This window comes from Mus pahari, chromosome 7 (assembly GCF_900095145.1).
Source record: "Mus pahari chromosome 7, PAHARI_EIJ_v1.1, whole genome shotgun sequence".
Classification (NCBI taxonomy): Eukaryota; Metazoa; Chordata; class Mammalia; order Rodentia; family Muridae; genus Mus; species Mus pahari.
In genome coordinates this window covers 26,112,913-26,134,678 of record NC_034596.1, presented here as the reverse complement: position 1 = coordinate 26,134,678, position 21,766 = coordinate 26,112,913, and positions in this window count along the sequence as shown.

Genomic DNA, 21,766 nt, shown 5'->3' with positions numbered 1-21,766 from the left:
GGTTATTTGAATTTTTAGAGTTCAGCTTCTTGAGCTCTTTGTATATATTGGATATTAGTCCCCTGTCAGATTTAGGATTGGTAAAAATTCTTTCCCAATCTGTTGGTGGCCTATTTGACTTTTGGAAAATGGGTGCAATGAGGATCCCTGAGATTTAGAGTCTTGATTTATAGGCCACAGACATTTAAGCAAATAGCAGTACACTTTTGTCACCACGCCTTCCCCCATCAGAATGGATTTTACTCTCAACAGGTAAACCAAAATATTCTTCCTCTCTAAGTTACTTTTGTCAAAATATTTGGTCTAAACATCAAGAAGGAAATAGACAGCTGAAACAGTCTGATACAGACAGCTGGGACATTGTGATCACAGAACTCACACCAAATCTTGGTCATATAGCAGTAGAAATGAGCTACAAAGAAAGATTTTACTGTGAGGTTTTAAGTTGAGGCAGATAATATAATAGGCTAAATGAAAGTAAAAGAATTCGAACTCATCTAACTTAAAACACAGGATGTATGTTCACACATGCACATGTGATGTTTCTGGACATTTAAGGTAGATTTCAAAACTAGCTTCTTTACTATGCAGTGCACTGGTTGTGGATGCAGGCATGCATTTTTGGCAAAGGGATGGAAAAATGAATTAGGTATAAAGGATTCAGGTTGTCAACAATAAAGCACATTGTTACGGTATTTAGCTAACAGTACCACTGTGCTCTCCAAAGTAGAAAAGGTGCTCAAAAAAGATAAAACAACTCCCTATAAACTTCAAAGCTGTTCCCAAGCCTCACATTCTAAAGAAAAACAAACAAACAAACAAACAAACAAACAAAAACGTATGAACACTGGATCCTGCCTAGAACTTCAAGGACAGCCACAGTTACCATGGCTGTTTATGAAAGGCTGAATTTAAGAAACCTAACAGGTTATTTACAAACATCAATCAAACATGACGTGAAGAGACTAAGGACTCAGGTAGAGGACAAGAGAAATCAGCTTTGCCTCTGAATTAACTGAAAGGGGTTTTAGAGGCCCTGTGGAACTGGTTTGTGGAGACCTGTTGGTTTCTGCAGATGCCCCACCTTGGCTTTTTTTTTTTTTTTTTTTTTTTTTTTTTTTTTTTTTTTTTCTGATGTGGCTCCTTCAGGGTAGAGGCTCGGCTGGGAGCTGTGGTGGATGTCTGCATTCCTACATTCCCCAATATAAAATTTGCTGCTTCAATCATGCTAACAACAAAAGTCCAAGAATATGACGAGAGTGAAGTGTCTGGCTTGACTCAAAGTGAATTCCCCTCTGTCACTCAGACGTAGGACAGGAGCTTGCCAACACCTCATAGGCAACTCCCTCCTTGAAATATTAATGACTGTGTCTTAGACTGAAGTCTGACACAGGATTCAAGGAACAGTAAGGTTACTTCAAATTAACAGGTTAGCTGATTGATGACTTCATTTTTTTTGTGAATTTATTTTTAGATATTTGTGTTAATATTTATCAGCTGAAAGTCATTGGTGAGAATAGTAAACATTACATTACAATATTAAACCATCCCTAGCAGGCGGAAGTCACAGCTAAACTGTTTCCTGTAACATGCAAGGCTTGCACACAACTCACTATCTGAGGCATGGTCTTTTCTGTTTATGACAGTACATCTCTAGTGAAAGAGTTACCAACTGGAACTAAATTATGATTCCCAGAGCCCTTGTTAGCAGCTATCTGTCTTTCTGTGTCTCTGTCTCTGTGTCTTTCTGTCTTTGTCTCTCTGTGTGTGTGTGTGTGTGTGTGTGTGTGTGTGTATTTGTGTGTGTGTCTATGTGTCTTTGTGTGCAAGTGCACTCAGGAAGTACACAAATGTGCATCTGCATGTACATGTTGAGCTCAGAGGACAACCCATATACTAGTATTTCTCACACGTCTTCTACCTTGGTTTTTTATTCAGTTTGGTTATTTGGTTCAGTTTGCTTTTGTGATAGGGTCTCACTGATCTAGAATTTGCTTGCTCTCTTAGTTTGGGTAGTCAGCAAGCTCTAGGCATCTTCCCTGTCTCCATTTCCCCAGCACAGACGCTATCAGTATTTTCTACCATATGTGTTTTTGCTGTTTGTCCTTAGTGAAGATTCTGGAGTTCAGACTCAGGTCCCCGAGCATACACGCCATGAGCTTTATTCATGGAGGTATCTCCCCATCCACTTGCTCTTCATCCAGTCATGAAGCGGAAGCATAGCCAAAGAAAGACAGAAATATCCACCCACGTTAACTCCAGGTGATGGGGCAGCTCCGGTCCCCTTGACGGTGTCAAAGCAGTCATACCTTTGCTAGGCAGTGGGCTGCATTCTCTGGTTAGCTCTCCATGCTTAAAATGTTTGCTGAAGGTGGGTGGTGTCCCTGGGTGGTGACTTACAAAAGCTCCTGAGAGTGTAGAGTGCACAAAGCAGACTAGTGAGGGCAGAGACACAAGACCTGCCCTGCAAATCCTCTCGCAACCTTGCTGCAGAACAAATAAACAAACACTGTGTAAATAACCAAAGGGAGGAGAGTGTGAGGAAAACTGATGAATGTCTGGCATGGAAAAGAAGGCTGCCCTGGATGGTGGTCAGGGAACACTGGGGGTTGGGGCATAACATGAGGGCCTGCTTATCTTTGCCTTGACATTGCTGCTTAGAAGGGCCTATCCCTGGCCAGCTCACACGCTGTCTATGTTCACAGTGTGTGTATGTGTGTGTGTGTGTGTGTGTGTGTGTGTGTTTGCTTATATATGGACATACTCATAACTCTGCACTTATGTAGACCTATGCTTATTACAAACACAGGAGCAGGATCTATATGTCTGCACTAATGTGTGTGTGTGTGTGTGTGTGTGTGTGTGTGTGTGTGTGTGTGTGTGTGGCTGTGTGGCAAGTAAGCAAATACTGTTTATGTTCTTCTGCTGTTTTTTTGTTTTTATTCTTTCATATTACATCCTACCTATAGTTTCCCCTCCTTCCCCTCCCCGAAGTCTCACCCCTACCTTCATTATTCATAAGATACACTGTACAACCTTCACTCAGACAAGAGCAGGCTTCCCAGGAACATCAACCAAACAAGGCATAACAAGTTACAACAAGACTCGGCATATAACCATCACATCAAGGCTAGATAGGACAACCCAGTAGAAGAAAAAAGGTCCCAAGCAGGCAAAGAGTCAGAGACAGTTTCTCCTCACACTGTTATGAATCCCACAAGACCACCCAGCTACTCAGCTGTAACATATGCAGCAGACCTAGGTCAGAACCCTACAGTTTCATAATGTTTTTGAGGCTACATGAGTCCTGGTCATTTGGTTCTGTGGGCCATGTCCTTGTGGTGTCCTTGACCCCTCTGGTTCTTCAGAACTTTCCTCACACTCCTCCATAGGACTCCTCTAGCTCCACCTAGTGTTTGGCTGTGGGACTGCATCTGCTTCCATCAGCTACTGGATGAAACCTCTCTGGTCTCTCTGATGATGATTATAATAGGCTCTGGTCCCAGAACACTCAGCAGGCAGGACAAACTGTAGGTCCAAGGTTTTGTGGATGAATTGACATCCCAGTCTCTCCATTTGAAGCTTCATAAAACGAATTTGACAGTGCTCATCTGATTCTACTTTGTGGAATAATTTGAGGAGCATTGGCATTAACTCCTCTTTGAGATTCTGGTAGAATTCTGTGCTAAAACCATCTGGCCTTGTTTTTCTCTTTCTTTCTTTCTTTCTTTCTTTCTTTCTTTCTTTCTTTCTTTCTTTCTTTCTTTCTTTCTATCTTTCTTTTGTTTGTTGGGAAGCTTTTAATAACTGCTCCTATTTCCTTGGGGATCTGTTTAAATTGTTTATATGATCTTGATTTAAATTTGGTAAATGATAGATAGCTTTTGAGAAAATTGTCCATTTCTTTTAGATTTTTACAATTTTGTGGAGTACAGGTTTTGAAGAATGACCTAATGATTCTTTGGATGTCCTAGGTGTCTGTTGTGATGTCTCCCTTTTCATTTCAAATTTTGTTAATTTGGTTATTGTCTCTTTATCTTTTAGTTAGTTTGGATAAGGGTTTGTCTATCATGTTGATTTTTCTCAAAGAGCCAACCCTTTGTTTCATTTATTCTTTGTTTCCATTTTGTTGATTTCAGTAAGTTTGATTATTTGCTGCCATCTATTCCTCTTGGTTTTTTTTTTCCTTTTTCCCTTTTCCTTTTTTCTTTTTTCTAGCACTTTCAAGTATGCTGTTAATTTCCTAGTATGTGATCTCTCCGATTTCTTTATGAAGGCACTCAGTGCTAGGAACTTTTCTCAGCATCACTTTCATGTGTCCCATAAATTTCTGTATGTTGTGCGTTCATTTTCCTTAAATTCTAGGAAGTTTTTCGTTTCTTTATTTCTTCCTTGATCCAATGGTCATTCAGTAGAGAGCTGTTCAATTTCCATGAGTTTGTAGGCTTTCTGTTGTTTCTGTTGTTGCTGAATCCAGCTTTGGTCCATTGTCTGACAGGATACAGGAGGTTATTTTAATGTTCTAGCATCTGTTGAGGCTTACTTTGTGACAGACTTTGTGGTCAGTTTTGAAAATGTTCTGTGAAGTACTGAGAAAAAGGTATATTCTTCTTTATTTGGGTGAAAAGTACTGTAGATATCTGATAGGTCCATTTGATTCATAACATCGATTAGCATCATTATTTATCTATTTAGAGTTTGTCTGGATGACCTGTCCATTGGTAAGAGTAGGGTATTGAAGTCTCTCACTATTAATGTATAAGGTCTAATTGTGATTTAAGCTTTAGTAATGTTTCTTTTACAATTATAGCAATGTAGTAATGTTTCTTTTATAAATGCCTTTGTATTTTAGGCATAGATATTAAGAATTGAAATGCCAGCTGGGCGTGGTGGCGCACGCCTTTAATCCCAGCACTTGGGAGGCAGAGGCAGGCGGATTTCTGAGTTTGAGGCCAGCCTGGTATACAGAGTGAGTTCCAGGATAGCCAGGGCTACACAGAGAAACCCTGTCTCGAAAAACAAAACAAAACAAAACAAAACAAAACAAAACAAAACAAACAAACAAAAAAAACAGAATTGAAATGCCATCTTGGTTTTTCCTTTGATGTGTATGAAATATCCTTTATCATCTCTTTTGATTAATTATGGTTTATTTTGTTAGATATTAGGATACCTACTACACTAGCTTTCTCCTTTGGTCCATGGTCCATTTGCTTGGAAAAATGTTTTTTGACACTTTTCTCTGAGTTCATGTCTATCTTTGTTGCTGAAGTGTGTTCCTTGTGTGCAGCAGAATGAAGGATCCTGCATTCAAATCTTTTTGCCGATGTCTTTTTATTGGGGAACTGAGTCCATTGATATTGAGAGATATTAATGGCCAATGATTGTTAATTCCTATCATTTTGTTGTTGGTATTGGGAGTGGCAGTATGTGTGTATGTGTTCCCCTTCTTTGGGTTTTATTTGTGTGAGATTATTTATTGCTCATGTTTTCTTGGATATAATTAACCTCCTTGGAGTTTTTCTTCTAGTACCTGCTGAAGGGCTGGATTTTTAGATAGATATTGCTTAAATTTGACTTTGTCATGAAGTATCTTAGTTTCTCAACTATGGTAATTGAAAGTTTTGCTGGTAGTCAGTACTGACATCATGATCTCTTCGAGTCTGTAAGACATCTGTCTAGGTTATTCTGACTTTTAGTCTCCATTGAGAAGTTGGTTTTAATTCTAATTGGTCTGCCTTTATATGTTACTTGGCCTTCTTCTCTTGGAGTGTTTAATATTCTTCCTTTGTTCTGTAGGTTTAGTGCTTTTATTCTTATGTGGCAGTGGTTGGAAGACTTTCTTTCCTGGTCCAATCTATTTGGTGTTCTATATGCTTCTTGTACATTTATAGGCTTCTCTTTCTTTAGGATAGGAACATTTTCTTTTACAATTTTGTTAAATATATTTTTGGGGGTTTTGAGCTGGGACTGTTCTTCTATTCCTATTATTTTTAGATTTGGTCTTCTTATTATGTCCCAGATTTCTTGGATGTTTTGTGTTAGATATTTATTAGATTCAACATTTTCTTTGACTGATAAACCCATTTCATCAATCATATCTTTAATGTCTGAGATTTTCTCTTCTATCTCTTGTATTCTATTGATGATGCTTAACTCTATAGTTCCTGTTCACTTCTGCAGATTTTCCATTTCCAGAATTACCTTCGTTTGTGTTTTCTTTATTACATCTTTTTCCATTTACAGAGCTTGAACAGTTTCCTTCAACTGTTTGTTTTTTCTTGGCTTTCTTGATTTACTGATTGCCTCCATTTTACTTTCTTTGTCTATTCCTCAATATCTTTATGTTTTAGAGATTTCTTTTCATTTTCTTTGTAAGGACTTCTGTCATCTTCATAAAGTTGGTTTTAAAGTAACTTTGTGCTTGAGCTGTGTTGGTATATTCTCGTCTTGTTGTCATAGGTTAGCTATGCTCAGGTGGTACAACGTTGCCCTGGTTGTTGTTGATTTTGTTCTCATACTAGTATAGGCATCTGGGTTTAAGATGACCATGGGTCTAGGTGTTGATTTCTGAGTTCATATCTGCTGGATGGGTACTTTGTTTCTTGATTTCAGTTTCCTTTGGTTTTCTGGCCTTTGTGGCCTGGGTTTCTGGTGGCCAGTATGACTTCTGACCCAGTAGGGAGGCTGGACTTCTAGAAACTAGCCTGGTCTTTGGTGCAGCAGGGATCTCTGCCAGAGTTGTAAAGCTGTGATATGATAATGAGGAGAAGAATGGGAAATAAGGGCACTGAGGGAGTGAAGGGGACGCCTACTAATGGGATGCCTTTCTGTGGTTCTGGAAGCCTTTGGTCCAACAGAGAGTCTCTGTGTGGGTTCACCTACCTATCTTTCTGGCTTGCTTGACTTGCAAATATTCTTCAAACTGTAGTGGCCTACACCAGTTCTGACAGGCATGGCCTGCACCTGAGCAGCTGAAGTCCACAGGAGTTGTAGAAAGAGGCAGGCAGTGGAGTGGGGATGGAGGTGGGCAGTGAAATGTGTCTTTGGGAACCGAATCCACGAAGTGTGGGCAGTTCCATAGGTAGAAGAACCACTCACCTGTTCTTCTGACGGGAGTGAATTGGTGTGGAGGTCTGCCTAGACTCAGGGGCCTGGCTGCAGGGTAGACAGTGAGGTGGGATGGAGGTGTAGTGAAATGGGTCTTCAGGAGCCTCATCTAGGGAGTGGGACAATTCATCTGGCAGGTGGGTCGCTCACCAGTTCTTCTGATTAATTTTTTGATTTTTTTGTTAAGAAAGAATCTCATGTAACCCAGGCTGACCACAAAATCACTCTGGGACCACCTATAACCTTAAACTTCTGATCATCCTGCCTCTATACCCCCATGATATATGTGCACTACCACACCCAGTTTTATATAACAATTGGAAACAAGCCAAGAGCTTTGAGTAGGCCAAACTGAGATACATCTGCAGCCCACAAAATACAGATTAAGTCAACACTCCATTGATTAAAAAAAAAAAAAAAAAAAAAAGGAACACTTGTGCTGATGAACAGAGATAGAATGTTGGAGTTTATAGTTCCAGAGTCCCAGCCTGAGATCAATCAGTCAGGATTTTGGCTCAACAAGGCAGATGCTTGTCACAAAGTTAAAACACTCACACCATGGCAGGAAAGCGGGGGAAAGAGGAGAGGTAATAACCACAAGGGCATGCAACATTTTTTAGAGGCACAGCTCTAAGGACCTAATGCCCTCCTACTGGACTCCACCTCTTAAAAGACCAGTGACTTCCCCGTAAAACCACCCTGGGGACTAAGCCTTTAATACAGACTGATACCCTGGCAGTGTGGACTGGACTACATTTTTCATCCTGTAACTTGAAGGGATTAAGATAGTATGCTATGGAGACTTCATTACCAAGTACAATGTTTTTATGGCCTCGAGGCAAATGAAGTTTGATGCCTCTCAATATACGCGTGAACACGCCGTGAATGTCTTGTCAAGAAGGATGGGACTTCAGAAACAGGAGACCTTTCCATTTCATTTTTCATGAGAATCTTCCACCGGGCACAGGCTAACCATAGTGCCCCACCCCTCCCCCATTTAGCTCCATACATTTAAGAATAGATCGAGGGCACATTTTCCTTGTAACAGTCAACACCATCTTCTTGTGATTATAGTCACTCAGTGGCTGTTGGCATCCTGAGAGTTCAAGTCTAAGTCAGCGTCTCATCTCAGAAAGCAATGACACCCACTGAGTGAAGTATGATATGCAGATGTCCAGACGGTATCACACAAGAGAGGGTTTAAAAGCCATTCACAGATTCTGCCCTGGATTCAAGGAAGTCTGCTCTCACAGCTACTGTCTCCCCAGAGTCAGCTAGGAACTGCCCTGGAGTGCACCGGTGTTGGTGAGACAGTTTTTTTCCTGCTTGGTCTACCGAAGGTAGGGTGTAGTTTCTTTTATCAGTGAGAAAGGAGCAGGCAATCTGGGCACAGAATTCATGGATGACATGGGGCACAAATAGGGGGTTGGCAGACAGTCCTACCCAGACTCAGATTCTCTGTCTGTCTGTCTGTCTGTCTGTCTGTCTTTCCCTCAGTCTTTGTCTATCTGTGTCTCTCTGTCTCTGTATGTCTCTCTGTCTGTCTCTGTCTCTTTCTCTGTCTCTCTCTGTTTTTCTCTTTCTATGTTTCTCTATCTCTGTCTCTGTCTCTGTCTCTGTCTCTGTCTCTCTCTCTCTCTCTCTCTCTCTCTCTGTGTGTGTGTGTGTGTGTGTGTGTGTGTGTGTGTGTGTGTGTGTGTAAATGAAACTACAGGAGGGATCCTGAGAGGTGAGTAGAGATAATCTTTAGGGAGAAAGGAAATAAGAAGGCAATGTGGAATACATAAGATGAAATCAGAAGGGGAGGGGGAACTATTTGCAAGAAGAAGGGAACCCATGGGGGCAGGAGACATATGAGAGCAGTGAGTGAAGAGAAAAATTAGAACGGAGAATTGTGACACAGGGGGATGAAGATGCCATGATGAAACCCACAAGTAACTTAAAGGAAATTTAAAAGAAATGCTAATATGCTTCAAAAAAGACTTTCATACATCCAAAAAATGGATCCCCTTAGGCCTAAACTGTGAGAAAGGCTAAAGAAAGCCGTCCCACCCGAAGCGGAGCTGGCCTCCGTGAGCCAGCAAGGGAGCTCCTGGGGTAAAAATGCTTGCCAACCTGAGTTACAACCTCAAAACCTGTAGTTTAAAAAAGGCAGATGCTGTGGGGGCACATCTACAATCTCAGCATTCCTACAACAAGATAGGAGGCAGGATAAGGGAGGGCCAGTTTGCCTAAGATTTACAGAATGGCAGAAAGAACCTCAATAATGTGGAAGGCAAGAATTCTGGAAAATTGTTCTCTGACCAACACATGCACACCATCACAGTGCATTCAAACCAGTATCACCAAGCACACATGGGGGGGAGGGGAGGGAAGAGGGAGGAGAGGGGGAGGGGAAGGGGAGGGGAGCAGGAGAGGGGAAAGGAGAGATACGTACATTCATGAACATATACTCACATAGATTAATAATGAAAAATAAATATTTTATATGTGAATGAAGTAAATTAAAAATATCTGTTCCATGTTAAGGACCAAGGAACCCTAGGAAATGACGCTTACCATCTCAGGGTAGGACTTTCTGCTGTCCACTTGCCAAGAGAAAGGCTGGAAAAGTCCTTCCCACCCCAGTTAATGTTATCTTTGAGGTTATGCAAGAAGGGGTTGGCTTGTCTTCTCAGTTCGTACTCCGCGATGAGAGCAGAGGGAGGGGAAGAGGCTAAGTTTGGAGTTACCACATACCTACTCAGGATTTCTCCATGGAAAGCTGGTATCTCATGTCTGATCCCTCAGGGTACCAGCTACTCCAGGTAGCTACCACAGGGACCTGTAAAAGCAGCACATGTGTTCCCTGCTCAGCCCTACTCAGCCCACCACACTAGAACAACTGTCTTTGACTAGAAAAAGTAAAGGCTGGGTATCCGAGAAATGGACTCCCGGGCCAGGCTAAGTTCAAACCTAGGTGGGATGTCGAGAGGAGCTGAGGATAGAATGTAGTTGGAATTGTTGTTAGGAAGTGATCTTGTCATTTGTGACTTTGTTAATCTAGCAAACAAAATTGTAGAAGGAGGAGAACCAGAAGAGAGAAGGATGGAGAAGAGGAAAAACAGAAACAAGGAATTTAAAAAAAAAAAAAATGAAAAAAGAGAGGGAGTTGCCTTCTGAGCTGGGACCAGAGATCGGTGATGGTGGGCATACTATCTCCTGAAGATTCACCTGGGTCTTTCTGAACAAGAAGGCAAGGTGATCCAGGAGGCACACATGCTTGCAGACCCAGGAATTTCCCAATAGAGCAATTTGGATTAGGTATATTTGTGTGTGACTGCAGAGGTAGGTATGTACAATGTCTATGAATATATGTTAAACTGTGGCGTTATGAAGCTTTGATAGTGAACATGTTTATAGCATTTCTCGGTGTTATGCATTCTAGTGATAAGGATGTGTTATGCTCATGTGTTTACGTGTAGTAGACATGTTTACATGTAGTTTACATGTGTGAGGAAAGCTACGGCATATGTGTGTGGTGTGATATACAATGTCTGAGGTATATCTTGTATATGTCAAGGAGGCTTGTGTATATGTATGTGCAATGTTGTATGTGTATTGTAATGTTATGGTGAGGTATGTAATGGAAAGGCATATATAAAGTGTATTTTTAGTATGTGAGAGAGTGTGTATGTGAAGGGGGAAGTGGGGAAGTGACCTTGCACAGAACCAAGATAGATAAGAGGACTCCATGGGGAGGAGGGGTAGGAGGAGGGGCCTTCGGTGAAGAAATGGAAATGAAGGACAAGGAGAAACACATCAGCTTTCTCTCTAGCCTCAAGAATGTCGGAGCCCTGACAGGGTCAGAAGTCTTCTCACAGTAGAGAAGTCAAAGGCCTGGGTGGGAAGGATGACTGAGAACACGAGAAATGGGTGCAGAGGTGCAAAGATGAGATGAGACCTTTCGCCCTGGGAAGTAGTGATCTCCATATGATTCTGTAGTCAAAATCCTAGGGCATCTATTCCCTGTTCCCAGGAAAGCCAATTCCTATATCTAAAGACCACTATCCTGATATTGTGATGGTCAGGAGGGTAGCAATGACATCTATGAAACGCTAGTTTCTGGCCAGTTTAAAAGGAAGGCATAAATGCCTAAAAGCATATCAAATGGAAGCCCCCTTAAATTATGAACGAAGCTGATTCTATTTGTTTGATTTACAGTGAACTAGTTATAGTTTCTTGCTCAAAGTCCCCGAGCTGAGGGGGTAGAAAATGCAAAACCAGGCTATACAACACTCTGTGAGTACTACACTCAGCTCCGTGAAGCATCCGTGGCCTCCTCTTTCCCTGAAGAGTCACCTTCTCTTTAGCAGTCACCTTCTCTGCTGACACCATTGGGTAGTAGGTCTATCACTGGCTATGAATATTTTGGGGTCGGGATGAGGCCCCAACCAAACTTTCAACATCATGTGACTGACATCTGCCAGGTCTTTTACATCCATGACCTAGCATTTGAGCAGTGGCCAGTAATGATTGGTGTTTAATAAGTCTTAAGAAGCACAACATTGTAATGATTAATTAACTACTGAAAACAATCTTTATTTAATTTTATTTAAGCCTTTTAAATGAACATGCACTTGGGGATACAAGCTTTGCTTCACTAAAGTGTTCTACTCTCAGATTGCCTAATGAAGAGAGAGCTACCTAGCTGTGATGGTTAATTTTGATTGTCAACTGGATTGGATGAAGGAGTGTCTAAGAAGGACTGGCCAGATCACTTAGCAGGCAAGGGCAGTTTCAGAGAAACTTGCTTATCCTGGAGGCCCTGGGATGCATTCACTTGGTGGAAGGAGAACTCCCACAAGTTCTCGTCTGACTTCTACACACATAGCGTACATCATACCACACTAAGTGGGTAAGCAATTAAGTAAAAAATAAATACAGTTATTTTTAAATGGATAATGAATAAGTGAAACACAATTCTGGGTTTCTTTTTCAGGGACTCTTCAGAGTGAAGTAACGGAGGAGACAAGACGCGCCCCAAGCAGGAGCCAACACATCCCAAGAACATCAACACTGAGGAAAAGGAAGAAGCCAGCTGGGAAGAGCTTGCCTCTTACTTCTTCTTGGCCTGGCCAGATGTGAGCAAAGAACCTCATGGGACCACAGCTGGAAGCTTCCTTTTCACGATGGACTCGGTTCTCTGAACCAGAGGCCAAAATAAACCCTCTTTCCTTAACCTGCGTCCTGTCAGTTGCTCAGTTACAGCAGCGACAAAGTATTCCAGTGCCACAGGAGCAGAGTGAACCTGCAGAAGCCATGCTGATTCCAGTTAGCACGGAGTCCCCAGGACCTCAGAGGCAAAGAAACAATGGCAATGTCTATTTCTTCATGAATGCAAAAGAGAGCAATATGAATGAACAGCAGTAATGATCAATTCACTTTCTCTATGAGCCATTGACAACATCTATGGCATTCCCTGGGCCTATTACATGATGGGCTTCCAGCACGGCAGACCTAGTTTATGTTGGATTTTCTGCTATAGCATGAACTAGACATGGACTTTGCTAATAAGTATTTATACGTCATGGATATTTGCTAATATATCTTGGAAATGTTGTCAGAGAGCTTTTACTTAAAAATCTGAATTTATTGCATGTTTCAAGAACTTAAAATAATTAATTCGTTACCCAAACTCTTCAAATAATTGAGAATGTATTGAGTACAGAATGGAATGGAGACTTGCCTTGGTTATCATATTTGTAAAATTTAAAAAAAAAATTAATCCAATGACTTTAACTAATTTTGTGAGGAGGGAATTAAAGTGTTCCCTGGGGGCTGTTCTTATAAAACAATACTGTCAAAATAGCACATAAATTACAAGGTCCTGCAAATTCAAAACATTACATCACACAGAAGGAACGAGTCCTCGTCTCCCACAGCATGAGAGGGGAGCTTCCATCCAATTTTATAAGAACAGAAAATAGATCCCTAATTGGTTATCTAATATCAAATGCTCAGTTCTGAAATAATATACACACAAGTATCTTTAGCTATATGGACTGACTAGGTTGTCTTTAGATATTTATGAACACGTATGCCTCTCTATGGGCGTGTATGTAACAACAGTCGAAGAAACACAGTCCATGCATTTGTGAGAAAGCAAGGAGACTCATGAGGAAGAGCAAATAAAATAAAAGGTAAGGGGGAAATGACTTCATTTTATTTCAATTTCAAAATAAAAAAAATATTTTGAACATAGCATGCGATAGATGATTCCTAATACAAAGAAAAGATGTGCACACAATATGTTAATTAGCCTGACTTGCTTCGAATTATCCCCATGCTGCCCTGCAAATATGCACAATCATGAGACATGTTACATAGTTTCAAATATTTCCAGGTTGGCACACACACACTGATTGGCCCACACACTGATTGGCAGGCTGAACAGACTCTGATTTTCTGCAGGTTATTCTCTGATTGACATTTCATCCTGCTGTCATTAAAATACACCTGTTTGATTTTCTACGGGGACATACAAGATGCCCTTGATACAATTACAGTGAACAAAGGGCCTCAGTTAAAAGGTCGATCTTACACAAGGCTATTCATGGTTTTTTAAAACATAGCCTGAATTCTTGCACTCATTCTCTGAGGCTGTAGAGTGTCTTTTGAGTCATACTGGGGGAAAAACAAGAAAAAAAATAATGCACACAGCTTTTATTCTAAATCCTGTGCCACAAAGGTCTCAGTCCCACCTGGGTGGTTCCTGTTCTCCTCACTGTGATGGACCCCCCCCCCCCAAGAGGAAATTGCAAGGAGAACTGAATTATTTCGGTTTACAGCTTAAGAGGGTGCAATCTATCAGGGCAGGTGGGGCAAGCAGGACCTATGATGCAGTTTTGTACATCTTCTCAGACCAGGCAGCAGACAGAACGCTGGTGCCGGGAAGCTTCCAAGGTTTTAACTTTTATTCAATCCTGCACCCCAGTCCACGGGATCTGCCCACATTCAGGGGGTTTAGTGTAGGTATTCCTCCTCAGCGATGCCTTTCCAGAAACTCCCTCCCATATGAACCAGGGAGGATCTCACTTGTACCCTAGATACTTCTTATTCCCATCAACTTAGAAATCAGAATTAGCCATTGCACCAACAAACTGAGAAGTCTTAGTAAGATATACCTTGGCTCAGCATTCCTTCTCATGCCCTCCAGTCTCAGTGACTCTTTCTCACTTCCTATGACATAAGTATCCCAAGGATGTTTCTGCCACCATCCCTGCATCATACTGTAGATAACCCATGGTACAGAGTCCCTGCACTGAAGTCGCTGATCCAGTGGTGCTCCCCACACATAACGCTGCTGGGCTCCTTCCTCTCAATCTCATAGGAAAGTCTGTTCCTTCCCTCAAGGTCTCATGTGTGTGGAAAGTTGGGGAGATTCTCCAGAAAGCAGTTTTAGGAACCAAGAGTCTCTCCAGTTTCCTGTCAACACCTCCCCTTTCTGCTCCCATGGATAGGTTGAAGGAAATATGAGTGCTTTTAAGCATCAGACATTTCCCACCAGACCTACTGCATGGTAGCAGCACTTGCCATATGCTGTCTCTATTTACAGATAGATGTGATCTCATCATCCTCTTAAGAGTCCCTTGTTTCCTTTACATCTAAGCCCCTCTGTCCACTCCCTCCTGGAACCCCAGTCTTTCAGAGATATCTGAGACGGGAGACCAATTTAATGTCTTCTTCATGTGTTGTCTGGAAATAAGATGTGACTGATCTATGATGCTCAGCCATACTACTCATATTGCCTGAGTCCCACTACACCTCAGCTGGAGCAGTACCCTACATCCACACCAGGCTGTCTCTCTTGGTTTCTCTCTGGAAAGATCGCTCTGCTCTGCCAAGATTTATTGGTGCACATGAGGACAGTAACAAGCTGGCCTCAAGCAAACAGAACTGTGAAATGGCCCTGGTAATCCATGGGGCTAGCCTGTCTCCTCTGTAGCAAAAAAACTCAATATGTTTCACAGTGGGGACATAAGCAAATGAGAGACACGGTGTGCTTTGATGACAGGGAACAGTCAGTACGATAGAGATGCCTCAGCCCAAGCTTGAAATAAGAATCTAATAAGAGCAGAAAATGATTTTAAGATCTGTACTGAGAAAATGCCCTTTAGAAAAGCAGCATAATAAAGCCTGAAAAACATCTGCTCTGCCCCGATAGACCATGGCCGGTGATGGCCACAGATAGAGTGCTTCTGTGCCTCCCCGTGCAGGGCCAGGGATAGACTGCTTATTTGCCTCACTGTGCCTACTAGCAGATGACCTGAGCCACTTTTGTGTCATTGTAATCAGGACTTGGCAGCTTCTTTTAGACAGATAGCTGGTAAGAGGCTACGTGATCTAACCTGTACCAGATTCTCTCCACGTGTCTTGTATAAAAGTCATTTGTTGTGTTACAGTTTTTGCATTTTAAGAGCTAGGTACACCTCAGTCAGTAGGAGAGCAAGCTGTACATTGGGCTGGAGCCCATGGTCAGTGAGCACTATGTTCCTAGTCTCAGACATGCTCAGTCTAATGACTCCATCCTAATATTCAGCAAGATATGGTATCCACACCATTCTCCACTGCCTCTTGCTTTTTATGTTGGATTCTAGAAGCAAGTTAAAGCCTACTAGGGGTGGGATTTGTCTATAAGGTGCAAATAACTGAACAAGAAGAGGGCTGAAAACATGGCCCTATGGTTACAACATGAGCAGGCACAGTTTTCGAGACCTACTTTGGACAACTCACAACCCTCTGTAATTCTAGCTCCATCTTTTGGCCTCTGCTGTGACCGTATGCAAGTACATGTAAGCCTTCAGGCATATCCACATACATGAAAGTAGATGGATGTTTTTAAATAAAGCACCGCAGATAGCACCATGAATACTGTTGAAGTGTAAGGAAATGGCTAAATCAAAAGAGAACTAGGAAAAGCCAGCAGGGCCAGCAAGATGGCTCATGCAGTAACATTTTATCATGCAGTCCTGGCTGTCTGTGTTCGATCCTCATAATTCACAGTGGAAAGAGAGAACTGGCTCCTGAATGTTTCCTCTGACCTTCACAAATGCGCTAAGCACGGCGTGTGTAACAAGCCCCCCTCAAACATGTGCACATTCATGCACACGCTCACATGCAATACATTTTTTTAGACAAGAGAGTCAAGACTAATACAAACAAAACGAGGATCTGTGAAAACGGATGCTGTGAAACCAGCATGCACTGCCTTCATTCTGCAGATTGCCCTCAGGTATACCGAAGGCCAAGGGCACATGCGTGTGAGGAGTGAAATTCTAAGTGAATGGGGAATGAATGCTGACCTTGAATGCAGGAGGCATTTCTCCATGCCATAAGGACATGCCTGATTCTAGGCATCCCACACATGTTTCTACCTTACATGGTTGTTACACAGCTTAATGTTGCCTCTGTCACATCTTCATGACCTCATGCTTTCATAAATATTTTTTTCTGTTTAGTCTACATTGCTTTTATTTTTCTGGCAGATGTCTTCTCTGTATCATTCTATGCCCCGTCAATAACCTTCCCGTGCCCAATGTCTATGTGAGCTCATCCCTGGATATCTTGATGAAAATGTAGCATGCTTCCATCTGTACCCATACCTTGTTTTGAGGATGTCACATTTGTCCACTGGCCCTTTTGTTCATATCTCATGCTACAAGGAGACCTTTTACATTTCTACAAGATGCTAAATACTCTGTAGCTGCCAGTGAACATTATGGAATGCATACGTGAGTTCACTTTGAAAATGTGAAAGTCCTCTAGAAATGTCAGCTCTGGGGTCAGGGTACAGAGTTTTAGTCAGAGATGCTCTTTGCATGAAGACCATATTCTATCCTGTGCATTCTGTGTCATCTCCTTCCTCTTATTATTCAACTAGCAGCTGGCCTCCAATATTCCCTGGGATTCCCAACAATACTTACAAATTGCTTTCAGAGTCTCTAACAGTCTTTGGGAACACTGTGGAGTAACTGGTGCCTCAAAGATGTGAATTCTCTAGGTGCAGAACTTGGAGGGTTTAAGATTAAAAATTCAGGTGACAGCAGATGCTGGCGAGGTTGTGGAGAAAGAGGAACACTCCTTTGCTGGTGGGATTGCAAGCTTGTACAACCACTCTGGAAATCAGTCTGGCAGTTCCTCAGAAAATTGGACATAGTACTACCGGAGGATCCAGCAATACCTCTTCTGGGCATACACCCAGAAGATCTTCCAACTGGTAATAAGGACACATGCGCCACTATGTTCATAGCAGGCTTATTTATAATAGCCAGAAGCTGGAAAGAACCCAGATGTCCCTCAACAGAGGAATGGATACAGAAACTGTGGTACATTTACACAATGGAGTACTACTCAGCTATTAAAAACAATGAATTTATAAAATTCTTGGGCAAATGGATGTGTCTGGAGGATATCATCCTTAGTGAGGTAACCCAATCACAAAAGAAGTCACTAGATATGCACTCACTGATAAGCGGAGATCTGTCCTGATAATAAATAACAGAAGTCATTTCTCCAAGCCAGGTTTGGTGTTACACATCTGGAATCCTAGCATTTGGGGGGAATGATAATAGAAGGATCCTAGAGTGAAGGCTAAACTTGGCTAATGAGATCTAGTCCAGCCTGGCTTTCATAGACTCTTTCCTTAAGCAAGCAAATAAATAACAGAGAAACAAAGCGTTCTCAGTTCAGCCTCCAAACCCAAGCATGCAGGAGTTTTAACTCTTCTCATGAAATCGGGAGCATGAACATGGCATTGTGGTCCCTGTAATCCAGTGTCACCTAGTGGGAAAATGCTTAGAACTACCTCACAAATAATCTCATGCCTTCTTCCTGGTAGAAAACTTTCCTCCAAGCTGTGAGCAAATCCCTGACAAGAAGCAAGTTCAAGTCAGCAGGGTTTAGTGTGGTCGTGGTTTAGGGTTCACAGTTCATCGTGTAAGGAAAGGAATGGTAGCCAGGTCCTGTCTGTAGCAGCGTGAACTGGAGGCTGCCTGCTCACATTCTGGTGCATCAGCAGAGAAAGGAGAGTGCTTATCTGCCTGTGCTTATCTGAGTTTTTCCTTTCCCTTTCTACTCAGTCCAGGAGCCCCATGGGAGATGATGGGAGTCATATTCAGAGTAGATCTTCCCTTCTCAGACAGTCCTCTGGAAATACTTTCAGAGTCCAAGGTGTGACTCACCAATTAGGGCCTTTCCTAATCCATTCAAGTTGACAAGATCAGCCATCACAGTTAATGAAGAAATTAGATTCTAAAATCGAGGGACTGTGTAGACGCTGTGACAAATGAATAAAAGGACAAGTGGTTTTTGTTTGTTTGTTTTTGTTTTGTTTTGTTTTGTGGTTTTTTGTTTTTAATTGAGATTCGCTGAAGACTGAAGCATGGCAGGAGATGAGCCATGTACAGAAGGGCCAGAAGGCAGTCTTCCTGTGTTGCCCATGAAGGCTGAGAAAAGGTGAATAAGGAAATAAATAGCATGTTCCTGAGGGATGGAATACAGGCTTCAATGTGAAAAGCATCTTTCTGAGGGCTAAATAGAAACTTGGTTAGGAGCTTGCAGCTCACTGTCCCTCTGTGAAGAGCACTTCTTTCTCTGGCTCCGGTGTCAACCTAGGCATGGAAGGGAGCAGAAGCTTGCACCTGCTCTGCACATACATGACATGAACCTTAGACACAATGTGGCTCTCTCATCAGTGCTGTTAACAGTTCCTGAGGTCATCTTTACTCTTCATTGTTTGACAGTGAGAACAGTTATTTTGAGAGAGGCTGTTACACATCCCACATGGAAAGGCAGAAACACTAGGACCACTCTGGGTCTCGCAGTCAGTGCCCCCATTCAATGTCACTGATCTTCTTGCCTTGGGGACTAGGAAAGGCAGGGCCATGCTGAGTGCATGTGACAAAGGTCCGAATGTGGGACTCAGGGAGGATGGTTTCAATATTTGGAGCATTATCAAATGTGTTTGGTTTTGTGCGTTTTGTTTATAATAGCCATCTGCTCTGTAACATAGGCTGGCCTGCAACTCTCTTTGAATTTTTGTCTTTTTTAAAAACTTTATGTTTATGAGTGTTTTGTCAGTATGTGTGCCTATTATCATATGCATGCAGTACCTGCTGATGACAAAAATGGAAACTAGATTTCCCTAGAACTGGAGGTACAGATGGTTATTAGCCACTATTTGAGTTCTGGGAACTGGACGCTGGTTCTCGGGATGTACAGAATTACTGAGCTATCTCTCCAGCCTGTTTGTTTGAACGTATGTTTATTTTTGAGATCCAGTCACATATACCCTAGGCTGGACTCCAATACGATATGTAGCTGATGATAGCCATGAACTCCTGATCCTCCTGCCTCTACCTCCCCAAGTGCTGAGATTATAGACATGTATCCCCTTGCCCAGTTTTATGGGTTACTAAAGATCAAACCAGTGCCTTTGTATGCAGATAAGCACTCTAACACTATCTCCATCTCCAGACCTAATATGGTAATGTTAACAAAGGCTATGGGTGTATATCCTGTGTAACTATTCTCCACCATTTCTGCAGCCCATCTCCACATCTCTATTATCAAATCCAGGACTTTAGCCTGATAATCAGCTCACACACAGCACCTTATGGATTATTTGTACCTAAATTTATTCACATCACCTAGAGTTTCTGAGGTTCATCCCCATAGATACTTATATAAACATATACTTTTCACTGCTGAGTCGTATCACATTGTGTAAATGTACTAATAACTCTATATAAATTCTTGTACAATTTTCTATTGGTGGTCCCATTTCTAAAATATTTATATTCAAATTCTTTTGTATATACATATCACATTCCTTTAAATAAATGTGTAATTTTATAAATGTTGGGCCACATACAAATGAATCACGACCCACAAAGAGGTTGGGTTTTTTTTTTTTTTTTTTGATGTTTGTTTGTTTTAAACATTTTTTTTTTCACTAATTCAGTAGGGACACATTCTACTGAATCCAAACAGTAATTAGTAGATCTTATAGATGCTGAAGTCTGCACGAGTTCAATTCTCTAGCATGTGCCAGACATTCCGACGGCAACTTTTCTTATTTTTAAAATTTCACCCATTTACTATGACTATGGACTTGGAGAAGAAGACAAGTGGGTGTCTATATTCCATGATAATTTCTGTATTTTTGTTAAGAAGGGACCTCCTGGCCTGAGTTTAGACAGGAATTACTTCCTTCAGGCTTTAGCCTTTTCTATAAATTCTGGAGGATCCTGAGCACCCTTGAGATTGGAGTAATACCATGGATACTTCTCCACTGAAAGGTTGCCTAAGGCACATAAACCTGGAGTTGGGGACAAGGTTTAAAAGGGGAAGAATGTGGGGCCTTGGCTGGCTTGAAGTGCTATCCAACTGTCCCTGGCTAATAGAGAGAAAGGAAAGGAAAGTTGCTCTTTTTTTTTTTTTTTTTTAGAAAATGGTACTAGGAAACCTAGATCTACAAGCTGAAGAAATCTGCTTTAATGGCCACTCCACACAGCTTACATCATAAATAAAAGCTACTTCCTAGTCAACATCAGAGATGAAGGGAGAGGCTCAAACTATAAAAAGTTTTAGAGAAACAGATAAGTTTTTCTGAGCTTAAATCAGGTAGTAGTATCTTGTATATTAAACCAAACAAACAAACAGTGAATAAAAAAGTAGACAGATGAGCAGGACTTAAAAAATTTAAGAACCAAACCAAGGCAGCATTAAGGAGATAAAAAGAGAAGACAAAGAATGGGAGAAAATATTTACAAATTATGTACTGATAAACTGTACCTAGAATATATGTGGTTTTGGTGCAGAGGATTTAAATGATTATTTCCACAGAAGGTACACAACTGACCCATAAGCATGGAGAATGGTACTCCGCAACATTGCTTTAGACAACTGTCAATCAAATCATAGAGGATTGCCATCCATCATTGGGGTGGCTCCAGTGACTCAGACAGACCATCACAAGAGATGGATGCATTCAATATCTTCTTTATTGGTTGTGGAGATATAAAATGGTACAACTCTACAGAACATGTTAGTAATTAATACACCCGATAACTGTTACTTACATAGAACACATGAAAACACATTCATGGCATAAAGACATGGCTATAAATGTTCACAGCAGGACTATCTACAATAATTCAAAGTGCAGGGAACTCACGTGCTCATCAATTAATAGAGTAAATCATGTGATGTATACTATCTATTCACAGAAAAGAAGGAAATAGTAATGATGAATTCAGGCGCTAGAAACCAGTCAGATGTGGCAAGGACCACAAGAAATAGTTCTTAGAAATTAGTTCATCTACACTCAAGGCCAGGATGCCAGGAGAGAGTTGTAGTTCTCCACTCCTTGTCGTCTTTCACCCTTACCAAGAGCCACACAATAGAACCTGATTGAAACTGAAGAAGGAACCTGGACACCTGGTTGGGACAAATGTAATGTTCAATTCATCCCCCTCCCATTCCTTATCCCAATTTCTTTCAAAAGCCCACAGACTAAAAAGTTGAATGGTACCCATGACCTACTGTACAGGACTCTGTTCTCTCTCTCTCTCTCTCTCTCTCTCTCTCTCTCTCTCTCTCTCTCTCTCTCTCT